Here is an 18845-nt window from a genome sequence, read left to right as displayed (position 1 = left end):
TGGCATGAAATATACCAAAATGGGCCTAGATCAATACTTTGGGATGTCTTCTAAAAAAAAAATATATACATGTAAAGGGATATTCAGGGATTCCTGACAGATATCAGGGTTCCAATGTAACTAGCGCTCATTTTGAAAAAAAATGGTTTGGAAATAGCAAAGTGCTACTTGTACTTATTGCCCTATACCTTGCAAAAAAAGCAAAGAACATGTAAACATTGGGTATTTCTAAACTCAGGACAAAATTTAGAAACTATTTAGCATGGTTGTTTTTTGGTGGTTGTAGATGAGTAACAGATTTTGGGGGTCAAAGTTAGAAAAAGTGTGTTTTTTTCCATTTTTTCCTCATATTTTATAAAAAAATTTATAGTAAATTATAGGATATGATAAAAATAATGGTATCTTTAGAAAGTCCATTTAATGCTGAGAAAAACGGTATATAATATGTGTGGGTACAGTAAACGAATAAGAGGAGAATTACAGCTAAACCCAAACACCGCAGAAATGTAAAAATAGCCCTGGTCCCAAACGGACAGAAAATGGAAAAGTGTTGTGGTCATTAAGGGGTTAATGTACACTACTGTTACACCAGATATGAGTTGCACTGGTGTGACACTGTGCCCTGGCAGGCAGGCACTGAAACGCACACGTGTGAAGGAAACTGACTGCTATTATTTCACAGTCAAAAAAGTGTTGTTTTTTTTAAATGTCCACTACTGTTACACCAGATATGAGTGGTGGCACTGGGCAAGTGGGCACAGTATACGCTGTGAGCCTGAGCTGGCAGGCAGGCTGCAATTAGATTACACAGGGAAAAAAAAAAAAGCAGACTGATGTTCTAGCCCTAAAAAGGGCTTTTTGGGGTGCTGTCCTTACAGCAGAGATCAGATGAGTCCTTCAGGACTGTAGTGGACACTGAATACACTAGCCTAGCTATCGATTTCCCTATTAAATCAGCAGCAGCTACACTGTCCCTCCTCTCACTAAGAATGCAGCTTCCAAATGAATCTAAAATGGATGCTGTCCAGGAGGTGGGAGGGTCTGGGAGGGAGGGTCTGCTGCTGATTGGCTGGAATGTGTCTGCTGACTGTGAGGTACAGGGTCAAAGTTTTACTCAATGATGACGAATAGGGGCGGACCGAACATCGCATATGTTCGCCTGCCGCGGCGAACGCGAACAAGCTATGTTCGCTGGGAACTATTCGCCGGCGAACTATTCGCGACATCACTAAATATCATATTTTAAGTGTCAAAATATCAAAAGTACCAAACAGTTACTACAAGATTAGTAAAGGGTTGCTGAAAAGTAACAAGTGAATGACCCTGCTGACTACTCCCAGATCATATTTGGAATTTAATCCGTGAGGTATTCTGGTCTTCAAAGTGAAGATCCAGAACACCTCACGTTTAGCTAAGAGGGTATCAAGATCTCCTTCCCTCTTGGGTAACGTGACTTTTTCAATTACTGTCCATCAAAACCAATTAAGTTCACAATTATGTTTGGTTGCAAAATGTTGGACCAAGGGGGTAGTAGATCTCCCTTTAGATAAAGTGGACATGTGTTCCCTAATTCTTGAGTTGATATCTCTAGAAGTGAGTCCAACATACTGTAATTTGCAAACTGTACACGTCATAAGATATGACATATGTACTTGTACAGTTTAAGCAAGCCTTTATTAGATATGTATTACCACTTATAGTTGAAGAGAAAGTTTCAGATATCTGTACATATTCACAGGGCTTGCACTTTTTATGTCCACAGCGGAACATACCCAAATGTCTTAGCCAAGAGCTTTGGGAATGGATTTCTTGTTTTAACTTTGTAGGGGCCAGAATAGATGCCAAAGTAGCACATTTTTTATACGAACATCTAACCCCCTCCTTGAACAAGTTGGTTAATTTATCATCAGCAGCCAGGAGGGGGAAGTGTTTTTAATTATTCCGCAGATTTGGGAATATTGTTCACTGTATGTGGTTACAAAGTGAACACCTTTGAAGTTAGAATCCCTATTTTTGGGTTTATCAAATAAAAGGGTCTCTCTAGGTAGTAAAGCTACCTGAATGTGGCTTGTGCATATTTCCTTTCTTTAAGTCTCATCTCAAGAGATCTTGCTTCCTGGGCATAATCCTGTTGTCTGCTGCAATTTCTTTTTAGCCGAGTAAATTGGCCTTTAGCTACTGCAAAGGATATGCTCTTAGGGTGACAACTGGAAGCATGTAATAAGGTGTTCCCTGAGATGGGCGTGCGATAAACTTTAGTACCCACATTACCTTCTTTATTGCCAGAAAGGGAAAGATCCAGGTAATTGATAGTGGTAGAGTCAGAGGAAAAAGTAAAGGTAAGTTCCACATCATTGTGATTAACCCATTGTATGAATGGGGAAATCAACTCTTTGGGACCAGACCAGCTAAACAAGGTAATCTATATACCGCTTGTAAAAGTGGATATAAGGCCTATAAGGATTATTATCTCCAAAGATGTGGCAAAGTTCCCATCTGCCAAGATAAAAGTTAGCATAAGAGGGGGCGAATTTCGCCCCCATGGCAGTGCCGCATCTCTGGAGATATTTTCCCTCAAACTGGAAAAGATTATGTGTTAACAAAAATCTGAGCACCCGAACTATATATGCTTTAAATTCTGGAGTGTAATTAGTATGGATGCCTAAAAAGTAGGCAATGGCCTCAGTGCCCTTGTTGTGGGGTATAGATGAGTAGAGTGCAACAGCGTCTATAGTAACCCAAGTGTATGTTTCTTTCCAATGTATCTTATTCACAAGATTAAGAATATGTTGAGGAGATGGCTGCCTCTTCTTAGAGCTCCTGAGCCCTATCTGTTTGAGAACGTCTTTTGGCTACTGCCATACATCAAATAACAGCCAAAATTAGGTGATAATGTGAGAGACTTAGAGCGGAACACACGGAGAGCATTCTCCTTCAAATCGCAAGTTGCTTTCTTGATTTTAAATGCGCATCACGTTGTTGCGGCCTCCTTACAGACACCTACAGCGCACATTCAAGAAATGCCTCAACGAGACCACCGGACTAGCGCATACCAGCTGCCTAACTGACCCTGAGTGATACGGTGGAGAAAAGGCAGAGTGAAACGAAGTGCTCCGTTATTCAACTGTGGAGGTGAGTTCCGTCGTGGGCCGAAGCCTGCATTAAAGTTGATCACGCAGATCACATAAAGGGTAACGAACAATAGCAACTAAGGCGTGCAGTGTTAAAAGCCCATCTCTAACACTCTAACATCCCTGGGGTCAATGAACTGTCAATGAGCTGCCTGTAAATACCAAGCAGGTTTATTCCACAATAAAACTGATTTATTCCACCTTGCAAGCGACCTTGCACTGCCACCCCTAGCACATGTATGAAGGAAGTGCTATAGAGCTGCCCTACCTAGCTCACTATATACATATGAACTGCTTTACATAAACAAGCTATAAACAAATCTGCCTGGGTGAGACTGTCATAACTCCCTGATAAAGAAAAGAGTTGAGACACAGCTAAATAATAAATAGAGTGGAGGAAGCTGCTTATTACTTGCTGTTACTCACATAAAAGTCAGTATTCCACTATACACCTAAACGTGGGCTCAGACCTAATAAAAATGTCGCCAAAGAAAGGCAACAAACCTAGCAAGACCATTAAGCAGCTGAAACCTACATCACATACAGTGAACACCTTTTTCAAAGCCTTAGAAGCTAAAACCAACATTGCTGAGGAAACTGACCCACCTGAGCAGGAGACATGTCAAAGCTCTTCAGAATCTGACTGCGAGCAAGCGGCTGAAAACATCACAATACCTAAAGCTCTTTTTAATTCGATTCCCTCAAAAAAGGACTTTACTTTGTTAATAACTCAAGTTAAACAATGCATTAGGGACGAAATCTCAGACCTCAAGAAAGATATATCAGAGATAGGTCACAGAGTTGAATCACTTGAAGGGGCCCAAGACGCCCAAGCAGAAGCTATCTCTGAACTTCACACCACTATCCAGCGACAAGGAGCTAATATTTCAGAGCTCGAAGATAAACTGGATGATGCAGAGAATCGCAGCAGGCGCCATAACATAAGGCTGAGAGGAATTCCTGAAACTATCTCTCCACAAGATTTGGATCAATACCTACAGGATTTCTTTAGTGCCTTAAAGGGTGAAGAACACCCAACGAAAATTGAGATTGACAGAGCCCATAGAGCCCTCCGCCCTAAACCACAAAATGACCAACCGCCGAGGGACATCATTGTGCGAATCACTAATTATCAAGTAAAAGAGGATTTGATGAAACTCGCAAGGGAACGTCAGCCCATCAAGCACAAAAATGTAGAGATCCAGGTATTTGCTGATTTATCCCAAAGAACACTGTCTAAACGCAGAGACCTCAAGCCACTCACTCTGCTCCTAAGAAAAAGAAATATACCTTACAGATGGGGTTTCCCCTTCCACTTGATAATAATGTGGCAGGGTAGACGCTTATCCTGTTCTTCAATTGATGATATTCCACCCATCTGCAGGGATTTAGACTTGCCACCACCTCAATTAGACGACACAACCCCTGCACATGACAAAGCACAAAGATCCAAGGGATCCCTACCCCTACCACAGAGAAAAGAATGGATTCCAGCTCGCCAAAGAAGGTCACAAAAACCCTCTTCTTCTCAACTTCTTCCTGTGGGCGACAAAGGATGACTTTGGACAGTCCTGGTAACCCTCTTGTTTCACGTTAAATTTTTCATAATACCTAGAAGTGGCACTTGCTACTTTAACAACAAGTATTTCAGTTCAAAATAACTAAAGTTGTTTCTGTTTTTGCAATGAAATGTTGTTGTTTTTTTATTCTTTTTTTCTTCTATCTTAAGGTCGCAATAACTATATTAGCCTGATAGATTGTCGAAAGCTGATAGTTGACTGTTAATTATCACCATGTGTTATTATTGTTCTCATTCAGTTGGGAGATTATCTCCTTCTAGTTAAGAATGTTTTACATGTTACTAGCAAAGATTGTACTCTGTTTATTATTTATCTTTGAATTTGTCTTTGTTCTTTCCTTTTTCTATAACTTCCTCCCCTTCTCATGTTTCTTTTATCTGTGGGTAGCTCACGCTTCGATTCATATAACCTGTCCTACTTCACTTGACGTGACACAGCTTACACCTCCAATTCATTTAAATGGGTAACCACACACCTCAAGACTTAGTCATATTCACGCAAAACGTTAAGGGATTGAACTGCCCCCATAAAAGGAGACTGGCCATTAATGATCTCCAAAAAAAAGGTGGACACATATTGATGCTCCAAGAGACGCATTTCAAAGCCAAAAATATTCCCAAATACTTCTCACCGCACTATCCACAACATTACCATAGCACCAATCCCAACAAGAAAATTAATGGAGTCAGCATCCTGATTCATAAATCAATACCATTTACTAAAACAAGCTGTATCCCAGACAGGGAAGGCAGATACATTTGCCTAAAAGGTTTATTATATGGTAAGCCTGTAACTCTAGTAAACGCATATGCTCCCAATTCCAAACAAGACAAGTTTATAAACTCTATGTCAGATTTAATTGTGAAAGAAATAAAAGGCTCACTCATTGTCGCGGGTGATTTTAATTTTCCTTTAGATCCCAAAGTAGACTGTTCGAATCCAGAAACTAGAGCCAAAACCCCAAACCTTACCAAAATATGGCGGAAATTTAAAATGCTAGGTTTACATGATGTGTGGAGATACTTCAACCCCCAAAAGCTTGATTACACTTTCTTCTCTCATCCCAAACGCAACTACTCTAGGCTAGACTATATCTTAGTTGACCATTTAGTTCTTTCTCACTCTAAACATTCGCAGATCAAGCATACCTCCTGGTCGGATCACTCCCTTGTCTCATGCGTGATTAACTGGCCTTCAGCCCCCCTTAGGACCTATCAGTGGAGGCTGGATGACTCTATGTTACTAGACCCACCCCAGATTGAACGCTTTGCGAAATATATTACAGATTATTTTGCGCACAACACTACACCAGGGATGAACATAGCGACCATTTGGGAAGCTCACAAGAGCACCATAAGAGGAGAATTTATTAAAGCTAAGGCCCAAATCAAAAAGAAAAGCAGAGCGGAGATAGAGCTGCTCTCCACAGAGATATCTAACCTAGATTATGCCCACAAAATCAACCCGACAGACAGTGATGTACTAGAAGAACTTAAAGTAAAAAGGGACAAACTAAACTCCATACTCCAAATTAAAGCTCAAAGGCAACTACTTTTTCTTCAACAAAATTTTTATAGGGAGGGCAACAAACCAGGAAAATACCTAGCAAGGGCTCTAAAAACGCAACAGCAAAAAACATACGTACATTCCATAAAATCAACCAAAGGTAAAAATATTGAAGACACCAATTCCATAGCAAACGAGTTTAAAACATACTACCATAAACTTTATAATTTATATCCCAACAGAGATCCACTAACTCACCTTCAACTATGCAAACACTACCTTGACAAGGTTCCAATTCCCCACATTACACCTGAACAATCGGAGATGTTGGAACAACCCATTCAACCAGCGGAAATACAAAATGCAATAAAACATTTGAAACTAGGTAAAGCCCCTGGCCCTGATGGGTTCACGGGCCAATATTATAAAACATTTTCTGGCCTACTAATCCCACATCTCTCAACTCTATTTAATTCAACTTCGACTTTGAAGCCCTTTCCTGATAGTATGTTACAGGCCAATATCTCAGTTATAGCCAAACCGGACAAACCCCCTGACTCCCCTTCCAGTTACAGACCCATCTCTTTACTAAACGTGGACCTTAAAATATATGCAAAGATCTTAGCCACTAGAATTAACCATCTCCTACCATCTTTGATCCATCAAGACCAAGTAGGCTTCGTGCCACAAAGAGAAGCCAAAGATAACACAGTTAAAGTCCTTAACCTTTTAGAGTTCATTTCACAGACTAAATCCCCGACTGTTTTCCTATCGACCGACGCCGAAAAGGCATTTGACAGACTTGACTGGACTTACCTTCAAGAAACCCTGACACGATTCAAGTTCCCAGACCCTTTCATTCATAAAATACTAGCACTATACACCAACCCGACAGCACAAGTTAGGGTGAACGGCACACTCTCTGAACCCTTTGAAATCAGAAATGGATCTAGACAAGGGTGCCCCCTATCCCCTCTCCTATTTATTCTATCCCTAGAACCCCTAGCCATTAAGATAAGAAATAATGATCAAATCCAGGGAATTGATATTGGCAAAGATTCACATAAATTAGCAATCTTCGCAGATGACATACTCCTGACTCTCACAAACCCCTTATCCTCACTCCACTCAGCCATTTCAGAACTAGGCCTCTATGGTAATGTCTCTAACTTCCTAGTTAATATGACAAAATCAGAATATCTGCCTATAAATCTCCCCAGCCAATCCCTAGACTCATTAAGACAAACCTGCCCCCTTAAGCAACAGACAAAATACTTGAAATATTTAGGCATCCGTATCACCCCCAATATGACAGATCTTCGCTTGCATAATTACAGCAGCTTAATATCAGAATTCAGATCCCTTACACATACTTGGCTCCCCAAAAACATATCATGGCTAGGTAGAATTCATGTCACAAAAATGACGCTACTCCCAAAAGTACTTTACCTACTTCAAACAATCCCTATCCCAGAGACTCAGAAGGATTTAGATACACTGCAAAAAATCATAAATGACTATATATGGAGACGTAGACCTCCGAGAATTAATAAGAACACGCTTTATAAATCCCCAAGTGACGGTGGTTTGGGAGTCCCTCACCTTCGATCCTATAAGCTTGCAATCTCACTACAAAGAATTACTGAGTGGTGCAGATTGGAAGGGCCAAACCCCAAAAAATGGGCTCAAATTGAAAATGCGCTATCATTCTCTCATAAATTGGATGATATTTGCTGGAACCCGGCACATTTTAATAAATGCGCTATATCATCCTCCTCAATAACAAATGAAACTTGGACAGATTGGAGACTGATTTGTAAAAGCCCAAACAAAATATCTTCCAAATACTCTCCCCTAACCACAATTATTAATAATCCAGAATTCCTACCAGGCTACACCCCAGCCCCCTCACAAACATTGTACCCCATTAAAGCTCTCCCTATGCACCTCCTAACAGACACCACTCACGTTCTTAAAACCAAAAGTCAATTAGAAACCCTGAACCATCCATTTCTATCCTCATGGCTGCGGTTACACCAAGTGAGACACTATGTAGCTACACACAAGCACATTAAAGACTTAACACGAACACCTACCCCCTTTGAACAAATTTGTATAGCCAGAGAATTTATTCCAGGAACAATATCTAAACTCCACAAATTAATCCTCTCAAACACTTTCCCGCTCCTTCCCTCATACACGAAAAGATCGGACCTAGAACTTAAGACTAATACCTCTCCCCAAACTTGGGCGCACAGATTTGGTAACCTGAAAAACTCAGCACACTCAATACAAGCAAAAGAGACCAACATTAAAATAATGATGAGGTGGTACCTGACCCCAACAAGGCTAAAATTCATATATAAAAACTCCGCAACTTCATGCTGGAGGGGTTGTAAGCAAGAAGCCCACATCTCCCACATTTGGTGGGAATGTGACCTCATAAGACCTTTTTGGTCAGTAATCTTCCAACTCATCAACACAGTATTAAACACAAATATATCTCCCAGCCCAGACTTGATTCTACTACGCCAATCCCCTAATATCTCTTGTAAAATACGAAAACACCTCTATCAATTAATGCTAAATGCAGCGAATCAGTTAATCCCTAAAAAATGGAAATCCACGCTGATACCCTCCACACAAGAATGGAAAGCGCTAGTGAACAGAAACCTCCTCCTAGAACTACTGCATTATTTTAAGTTAGGCCAACTCGCCCTATACCAAGATATGCAGTTTTTATGGGAGTCCTTCACATTCACAGATAGGCAGGCATAAACCAGTCTATGGCTCACACTTAGTACTACACAGGAGAAGTCCCAGTCCCCCCTTGACGTAATACGATCCCACACTGAGTTTACTTCTCCTGAGAAGGGAGTATATTGCATACAAATGAGGCGTGAGCGTAAACATAAAACCTAAAACCCCATAACCTCATCACTCTGCTACCACAGATACCTTTTTTTTTTTTTCTTTTCTTTTCCATTTCATTTCTCCTCTATTCCATTTATTTTTTCCTTTCCCCCTTTCTATAACATATGTTTAAAGTTATATATGAGATAGGTTCTTTTTGTACCATGGATTCAGATGATGCCAATAATTCAATTTACAAAGAAGAACTCACATAAATACCCAGACCGAGAGAAGATCACCAACAGTCCGGTTTTTGGAAAAATTTGGGGTTCCAATGTGCATAACTTTTTCTAACTTCCTCTACTTCTTGGAACCCTTTTGTCTTAGCTTTGGGTGAAACAAATATGAACAATGGGCTGATGGGATATTTAGGGCACGAGGGTTTTTTCTCTTCTCACATATGTTGTTGTTCTATCATGGTACCATTCTGTCACAACTGCCTATGTTAAGACCTGTATTTGAACCGTCTATTCATTTCGCATTGTTTCCTTGTTGAAAATTGAAAATAAAAAGAAACATAATTAAAAAAAAGATTAAGAATATGTTTAGAATCCCTAGTGTGGGAAGGAAGCAAGATGGCTATTGGTAGAAGAATGTCACCTAGCCATTGGGATAGCCTTTCTAAGAGAGAGTCTACGCCACTCACAATGGGCCGTCCTTGTACATCTATGAGGGATTTATGGACTTTGGGGAACATTCAAGTCCGTCATCCAAAATGTGTGTAAGTGCCTTTTTGAATACTATAGTCGGATTTGTATCGAGGACCTGATAATCATGTACATAGTGAGTTGGCGCAGAGCCTCTGCCACATAATCATCCCTGTTCATAACCACAGTACTGCCCCCCTTATCCGCAGGGCGTATTACTAGATTACGTTTTTGTTGAAGACAAGTCAGGGCCACTCCCTGTGGATCCTGACCCAGCGGAAGAACCTGATTCAATAAACTTTGTTATGTATTTGTGATATCTATAACCTTAACATTCCCCCAGTCTTAGAAAGCATTAGGGAGAAACTAAAAAACGGGGAAAATTTACCACTGTCAATCTCTGGGCGGATAGCCTTGTTTAAGATGGTTCTTCTCCCAAAGCTTCTTTATGTCCTACAGAATACTCCAATAATTCTTTTAGAGAGGAATATTTGTTCACTTAATAGCACACTTAGTAAATTCATATGACAGGATAAAAAAGACCCAGGATATCCTTAATCAAACTCTCACTTTCAAAAGAGAGTGGAGGTCTTTCGCTGCCTGACATTAGTTTGTACAACTATGTTTTTGTAGCACACATAGTGGCAGATTGGATCTTTTCTAACAATTATGTTGTAAATAATGCACTTGAGGTAAACATCTGCAACCCATTTCACCCGCTAGCATTAATCCATTGCAAACTTAAAAAGATACCAGGGGAAATCAAAAGACTTAAAACTTTTTTAACCCCTTGAAGGCCTGGTGGAAAATAGGCAATCTTTTGTCAACAAATTGTAAGGTCTATCAGTATCTACCGCTGCCGGGGAACCCAAAATTCCCTGCAGGTCTAAACTCAGTAGTATTCAAAAAATGGCAGGGCTAGACAGGATAGTATATCTTATTGACAAAGAAAATAATGTGTCAAAACCTTTGAAGAACTTAAAACTGAGTTCAGTATTACCAATAAGGAATTTTTTGCATACCTGCAAATAAGACACTTTGTCGCAGAGTTAATGAAAGAGGCAGGCTGGTGCTGGGCCTTGGGTAACTTGGAAAATTGGCTCCTACTGTTCAAGAACGGGCACATGTCTACTACTCCGTGTTATAATCTTCTACGGTCTAGTAAGGGAGTCCCTATTTTAGAGGACTTATATGCAGAATGGAACCTGCGGGTACCCCAGTTTAATATTGATTCTAATTGTATACAGTTATCTATACAGAAAGTATCACAGGCCACTTTGTTAGCCACCTGGAGGGAAGCACATGTTAAACTCCTGCATAAGTCATACTTCACCCCTGAAAAAGGCTTTAAACTCCGAAATTGAAGCTTTAATAAATGCCTTTTCCTGCAGCAGACATATTACATATGCTATGGAACTGCCCTAAGATCAGATACTTCTGGTGGAAACTAGAGTTTTGGCTGAACAAATCACTAAAGATTTCCCTTCCGGAGATATCACAGAGGGACATCAATATATTGAAAAACTAGTAACCTTATCTATTCTGGCAGCTAGGTACCTAATCCTTAAAAAGTGGAAAACAAGATTCCATCTAGAGATCAAGAACTGAGTGAAGAAGCAATGTTTACTAGAACAGAGGGATACTAATATTGATAACGAATCAGACATCAGACAATTCTTCCGTAAATGGACAGCATTTATTAAATCATTTCCCGTTACGGAGATAAACCATCTGATATTCCTGTTTAGAAACTCCGAGCTAGAACTTCTGGGCATTTGGTAACACTTTTAGGGTTGGACTGTGAGAGATAAGGTGAATACATTTGACAATGCCCTCTGTCGCCCCCCCCCTTTTTTTCCTTCCCCCGGGGTTTTTTGTTGTTGTTTTGTTTTGTCGCTTAGGGGAGTCAAGGGTATTATTAAAATAAAACGATCTCAGCAGTGTAAAGCAGAAGTATAAGGACATTTTTTGTGTCAAGCCTCTCTGGCTTTAATTAAGTTGTGATTTAAAACAATGTAAATATTATAGTTTATCCTTGGTTGATATGATTGTATTGATTAATGGCCTTGCAAGGCACACATATTTGTTTATTTTTTCTGCACTGCTGGTTGTAAAATAAAAGATTTAAAAAAAAATATATAAAGTAAAAATAATAAAATTTGCAACGCGTTTCTCAGCTGTGTATAGCTGTTTCTTCAGGCAACCATAAGGCGCTCTTCTTTGTTTCATTCATGTATGTATGTGTGTACATTTGTATGGCTGTATTAGGGAACCCAGGTTTTGGGAGAGACCTTGACGTGGTACCTGGGCTTGTTCCATTTGGCCAGATGCGGTAACTAACTCTTCCAGTTTTGCTTTTAATCTTAGCTGAGAACTTATAAGCGAGTGCTGGACTTTCTCTGTGTGTTGTATTAATTTATTTTGTAATTTTCCCTATGGGCCTTGCACCCCGACTTGTCTGGGGTTAACTGCCTATGACTCTGGGTACAGCACAGCTTTCTGAGAGTGCTATAGCACCCAGGACTGTTCATGTTGCAGGGTCATAGAATGTGTACCCAGTCCAGTTTGAGAGAGCAGTCCCATTCCATGTTGTTTTTATATACTGCCCAAATGAATTATTTCTAATACAAGCTATAAGTTTAACTGAGAACTAAACAAAGTTCTTAATAAAAATTTACATTAACTTTGAATGACTGAGAGGACTGCTGTCAATGTAAGAACATACAAGGAAACCATTGTTTTGAGTAAATTACTGTATCTTGAAAAAATAAATTGAATGTGTAGTACTGGTCAGCGTAATTGGTTTACTGGTCAGCGTTATGGGTTGACTGGTCAAAATTATGGGTTTATTGGTCAGCATTATGGTCTTACTGGTCAGCATTATGGGTTTACTGGTCAGCGTTATTGTCTTACTGGTCAGGATTATGGACTTACTGATTAGGGTTATAGGCTTACTGATTAGGGTTATAGGCTTACTGGTTAGGGTTATGGGTTTACTGGTTAGGGTTATGAGTTTACTGGTAAGCATTATGGGTTTACTGGTCCACGTTATGGGTTTACTGGTCCGCATTATTTTTATTAGGTTTTTTTTTACACCTGAGGAAACGGTCAGTCACGACCGAGAAACGTTGTGTATGAGCAATAAAGTATTTTTTACTTATTAGACTTTTATCCAAGATCTTTGTATTTATCTATTCTCACTGGGTTTTTAAAAAATTTTTGGCAGCCACCAGAGGGTACTACAGCAGATTGCTAATTGAGCATGGGAAATGTTATTACAAGGAGTAAAGTATTAGCATTTGAGAGGATTTCTGAGTGTGCACTAAACCACTATGCAAAGTGTGAGACAGACTTGGCACTTAAGTTTGTACAGTGTGTGCATGAGTCAGACGGCAGATCACTTTCATTTGTAGAGGAGGTAGGACTTAGTAAATGTTTTTTATTTCTTTGTGCAATTTTGGATTTTACCTTCAGTGTGGTAGTAGTTGTATGGTAGGCCAAGGGGTCCATAAAAACACTTTTTTTAGCAATATGCAGCAGTGTATTTATGATTATTTGACAATGCTGTAGAAATTCTATATTTAAAGCCATGCAGAAATGTTTCCTCCTCAATACACAAATGGTAGGTGCCCTTTTGGCAGATATGAGTTTTTTTTAATTAATATGTATATTTTCATTACATTCCAGTTTACTGCCCCTTTAAGCAAGGACTTTCCAGATGCAAGGAGGCATTTTATTTAAGATTCTTACATCTGCACAAAATGTTATACTCTCAGACTAAGATTGCTCAGTGTTTGAAATGAGACAGGTTAACCAGATCTAATGGTATGAAACTGAGTACCACAGCTTATGGTTCCAGCAAGACCATATAGAGTACAGCATTTTCAAAATCCATAAGTACACCTGACAGATGGGAACATTTGTACACTATATTTGAAGTGGTGCTCTTGGTTTGGGGAAATGGGGGGGGGGGGAACAAACATGTCAACCTTTTAAAAGAACTTTTCTTCATCTAGCCATCTACCCAGATCATTAATGTACAATTTTAAAATTCATAGAATTATTTTTGTTTTCACATTTACAAATATGATTCTTTAAAAAGTGATCTCTTAATTTCTGCAATGTTTTTTATCATGCATTTTACACACTGTTGATTTAGGGGGATGGAAGGAGTGATTTGAAAAACTTTTCTGCGCTGCCTAGTTTTGGTAAACCTTAACTCCTATGATATTAACCCCAAGTAATATCTGGTATTAACGTGTGTAAAAAAAGAGATTTAGGAGTATGGGGCGCAAATAAATGCTAAAACCTTTAAGAGTGATTGGGTGTATATATATATGTAGTGTTAGTACGATTTTTGTTTTGGAGATATACCCCTTGTGTAGTAGAATTAAGTAGCAATTATTTCACTATGACTCAGAAGTTTCTTGAACCAATAGTTTCTTTAATATTAATACATAAAATGATAAAATATTGATAAAATTGTTAAAAATCATTTTTTTAATATTAGTCAATCAAATAAGTTAATGAAAAAATATTGATAAAAATATATATAAAAAATATATATAAAAAAGATCATATGTCTGTAGGACTCTAAGGGAGGTTGTAAAAATACTTACGCCTAGATTTAGAGTTCTGCGTTAGCCGTCAAAACCAGCGTTAGGGGGCCCTAACGCTGGTTTTGTCCTACCGCTGGTATTTAGAGTCATGTAGGTAAGGGTCTAACGCTCACTTTCCAGCCGCGACTTTTCCATACCGCAGATCCCCCTACGCCATTTGCGTATCCTATCTTTTCAATGGGATCTTCCTAACGCTGGTATTTAGAGTCTGAAGTGATCGTTAAAACTCTAACGACAAGACTCCAGCCGCAGAGAAAAGCCAGGAGTTAAGAGCTTTCTGGGCTAACGCCGGTTCATAAAACTCTTAACTACTGTGCTCTAAAGTACACTAACACCCATAAACTACCTATGCACCCCTAAACCAAGGTCCCCCCACATCGCCGCCACTCTATTAAATTTTTTTAACCCCTAATCTTCCTACCGCAAACCGCCGCCACCTACGTTATACCTATGTACCCCTAATCTGCTGCCCCTAACACCGCCGACCCCTATATTATATTTATTAACCCCTAATCTGCCCCCCACAACGTCGCCGCCAGCTACCTACAATAATTAACCCCTAATCTGCCGACCGGACCTCACCGCTACTATAATAAATGTATTAACCCCTAATCCGCCTCACTCCCGCCTCAATAACCCTATAATAAATAGTATTAACCCCTAATCTGCCCTCCCTAACATCACCGACACCTAACTTCAAGTATTAACCCCTAATCTGCCGACCGGACCTCGCCGCTACTCTATTAAATGTATTAACCCCTAAAGCTAAGTCTAACCCTAACACTAACACCCCCCTAAGTTAAATATAATTTTAATCTAACGAAATTAATTAACTCTTATTAAATAAATTATTCCTATTTAAAGATAAATACTTACCTGTAAAATAAATCCTAATATAGCTACAATATAAATTATAATTATATTATAGCTATTTTAGGATTTATATTTATTTTACAGGTAACTTTGTAATTATTTTAACCAGGTACAATAGCTATTAAATAGTTAATAACTATTTAATAGCTACCTAGTTAAAATAATTACAAAATTACCTGTAAAATAAATCCTAACCTAAGTTACAATTAAACCTAACACCTACACTATCAATAAATTAATTACATAAAATACCTACAAATAAATACAATTAAATAAACTAACTAAAGTACAAAAAATAAAAAAAGAACTAAGTTACAAAAAATAAAAAAATAATTTACAAACATTAGAAAAATATTACAACAATTTTAAGCTAATTACACCTACTCTAAGCCCCCTAATTAAATAACAAAGCCCCCCAAAATAAAAAAATGCCCTACCCTATTCTAAAATTAAAATAGAAAAGCTCTTTTACCTTACCAGCCCTTAAAAGGGCCTTTTGCGGGGCATGCCCCAAAGAAAACAGCTCTTTTGCCTGTAAAAAAAAACATACAATACCCCCCCCAACATTACAACCCACCACCCACATACCCCTAATCTAACCCAAACCCCCCTTAAATAAACCTAACACTAAGCCCCTGAAGATTTCTCTACCTTGTCTTCACCACGCCGGGTATCACCGATCGGTCCAGGCTCCGAAGTCTTCATCCAAGCCCAAGCGGGGGCTGAAGATGTCCATGATCCGGCTGAAGTCTTGGCCCAAGCGGGGGCTGAAGATGTCCATGATCCGGCTGAAGTCTTGGCCCAAGCGGGGGCTGAAGATGTCCATGATCCGGCTAAAGTCTTGATCCAAGCGGGAGCTGAAGAGGTCCATGATCCGGATGAAGTCTTCTATCAAGCGGCATCTTCAATCTTCTTTCTTCCGAATCCATCTTCATCCCGCCGACGCGGAACATCCTTCTTCACTGACGACTTCCCGACGAATGACGGTTCCTTTAAGGGACGTCATCCAAGATGGCGTCCCTCGAATTCCGATTGGCTGATAGGATTCTATCAGCCAATCGGAATTAAGGTAGGAAAATTCTGTGTCAGGGATGAGCACTGTTTCTTTAAGAGACTGTGAAGTTTCTCCTAGTTGATTGCTCCTCCTATAAATCAACACAGCACATTGCAATCAGTGCTTGGTATTGTGTTCCAGTTTTCCACTGAGTACTTCTTGTACTATGCTCTGGATTACAAGTTGTCTAAGCCTCTCTGCCTTATTCTCTAACAGGTTGAACTATCTGCTGGATTCCCAATTACCGGACCCTACTCTCACTTACCTCCTCATTTGATTCCTCTACAAGATTCCTCAGTGGGGTAACGGAAGATTAATTACCTTTTCTCAGTGTCTCTCTGCCTCAGCCGCAGCCGCTGCTACATTCCAGGCTGTCGGCTCTGCCTGTGACGTCACACGCTCACTTCCTCCGCATCATTCAGCATTTCACACGCTGCCTGCCTGCTCCACCATCAGACTTCCCAGCTCCTGCAGCGTTTCAGGTACACTCTCTGCAAATACTTCTACTGACTTCCTAGCATGCTAGCACTTACAAATATTGCCAGTATTTGATTATTTATTTAGGTAGTATTACGCTCTCTATCCTGAAAATAATCTTTGAGTTTGAATCCAGGATTTGTTTAACTAATTTGCACGCTGAGCCAGAGTGTGTTCTGAATGACTATACCTTACTTCTATCATAACCCAGTCTTGCTTGCTTCGTTTTAACAACCTGTTATTACCATAAGGTGGACTTATTTTTCCCTGTCCTATACTTTGATTATTCCTCCAAAGGTATACAGTATGTGTTTATAAGATATAGACTGTGCATATTTGAAATATAAAAACACTCTATTCCCAGAATCTGCTTGTCAGTAGTTGATTCAATGAATAAAGTGTAACAACCAAATCTTAACTACAGTTGAGTTCCATATAACAAACATTATATTTGAGTATCGTTATATTCTGATTGGCTGATGGAATCAGCCAATCAGATTCAAGTTCAATCCGATTGGCTGATTGGATCAGCCAATCGGATTGAACTTGAATCTGATTGGCTGATTCTATCAGCCAATCAGAATTTTCCTACCTTAATTCCGATTGGCTGATAGAATCCTATCAGCCAATCGGAATTCGAGGGACGCCATCTTGGATGACGTCCCTTAAAGGAACCGTCATTCGTCGGGAAGTCGTCGGTGAAGAAGGATGTTCCACGTCGGCGGGATGAAGATGGATCCGGAAGAAAGAAGATTGAAGATGCCGCTTGATAGAAGACTTCATCCGGATCATGGACCTCTTCAGCTCCCGCTTGGATCAAGACTTCAGCCGGATCATGGACATCTTCAGACCCCGCTTGGGCCAAGACTTCAGCCGGATCATGGACATCTTCAGCCCCCGCTTGGGCCAAGACTTCAGCCGGATCATGGACATCTTCAGCCCCCGCTTGGGCCAAGACTTCAGCCAGATCATGGACATCTTCAGCCCCCGCTTGGGCTTGGATGAAGACTTCGGAGCCTGGACCGATCGGTGATACCCGGCGTGGTGAAGATAAGGTAGGATGATCTTCAGGGGCTTAGTGTTAGGTTTATTTAAGGGGGGTTTGGGTTAGATTAGGGGTATGTGGGTGGTGGGTTGTAATGTTGGGGGGGGGGTATTGTATGTTTTTTTTTACAGGCAAAAGAGCTGTTCTCTTTGGGGCATGCCCCGCAAAAGGCCCTTTTAAGGGCTGGTAAGGTAAAAGAGCTTTTATATTTGTATTTTAGAATAGGGTAGGACATTTTTTTTATTTTGGGGGGCTTTGTTATTTTATTAGGGGGCTTAGAGTAGGTGTAATTAGCTTAAAATTGTTGTAATATTTTTCTAATGTTTGTAAATTATTTTTTTATTTTTTGTAACTTAGTTCTTTTTTATTTTTTGTACTTTAGTTAGTTTATTTAATTGTATTTATTTGTAGGTATTTTATGTAATTAATTTATTGATAGTGTAGTGTTAGGTTTAATTGTAACTTAGGTTAGGATTTATTTTACAGGTAATTTTGTAATTATTTTAACTAGGTAGTTATTAAATAGTTATTAACTATTTAATAGCTATTGTACCTGGTTAAAATAATTACAAAGTTGCCTGTAAAATAAATATTAATCCTAAAATAGCTACAATATAATTATTAGTTATATTGTAGCTATATTAGGGTTTATTTTACAGGTAAGTATTTAGCTTTAAATAGGATTAATTTATTTAATAAGAGTTAATTTATTTTGTTAGATAAAAATTATATTTAATTTAGGGGGGTGTTAGGGTTAGGTTTAGACTTAGCTTTAGGGGTTAATACATTTATTAGAGTAGCGGCGAGGTCCGGTTGGCAGATTAGGGGTTAATACTTGAAGTTAGGTGTCAGTGATGTTAGCGAGGGCAGATTAGGGGTTAATACTATTTATTATAGGGTTATTGAGGCGGGAGTGAGGCGGATTAGGGGTTAATACATTTATTATAGTAGCGGTGAGGTCCGGTCGGCAGATTAGGGGTTAATTATTGTAGGTAGCTGG

The 18845-nt window shown here is 39.4% G+C and overlaps 1 protein-coding gene across 2 annotated transcripts in view; it reads left to right on the top strand.

Moving 5' to 3' along the window:
* The window catches only part of MAP2K4 (mitogen-activated protein kinase kinase 4), a 1109040-nt gene that overhangs the window by 20326 nt on the left and 1069869 nt on the right, over nt 1-18845 (top strand). The window contains exon 1 of one of the 2 annotated variants that reach the window (XM_053710724.1): nt 16540-16805. The exons of the other annotated variant lie outside the window; for it this stretch is intronic. The gene's annotated coding sequence lies outside the window, so the exon portion shown is untranslated. Of the gene's footprint in view, nt 1-16539; nt 16806-18845 lie in introns of those variants that run through there. 2 annotated transcript variants of the gene reach the window in all.

Source organism: Bombina bombina, chromosome 1, assembly GCF_027579735.1.
Source record: "Bombina bombina isolate aBomBom1 chromosome 1, aBomBom1.pri, whole genome shotgun sequence".
NCBI classification, from domain to species: domain Eukaryota; kingdom Metazoa; phylum Chordata; class Amphibia; order Anura; family Bombinatoridae; genus Bombina; species Bombina bombina.
Note: the sequence above shows the minus strand (reverse complement) of the source record. Positions and strands in the feature narration are given on the sequence as shown.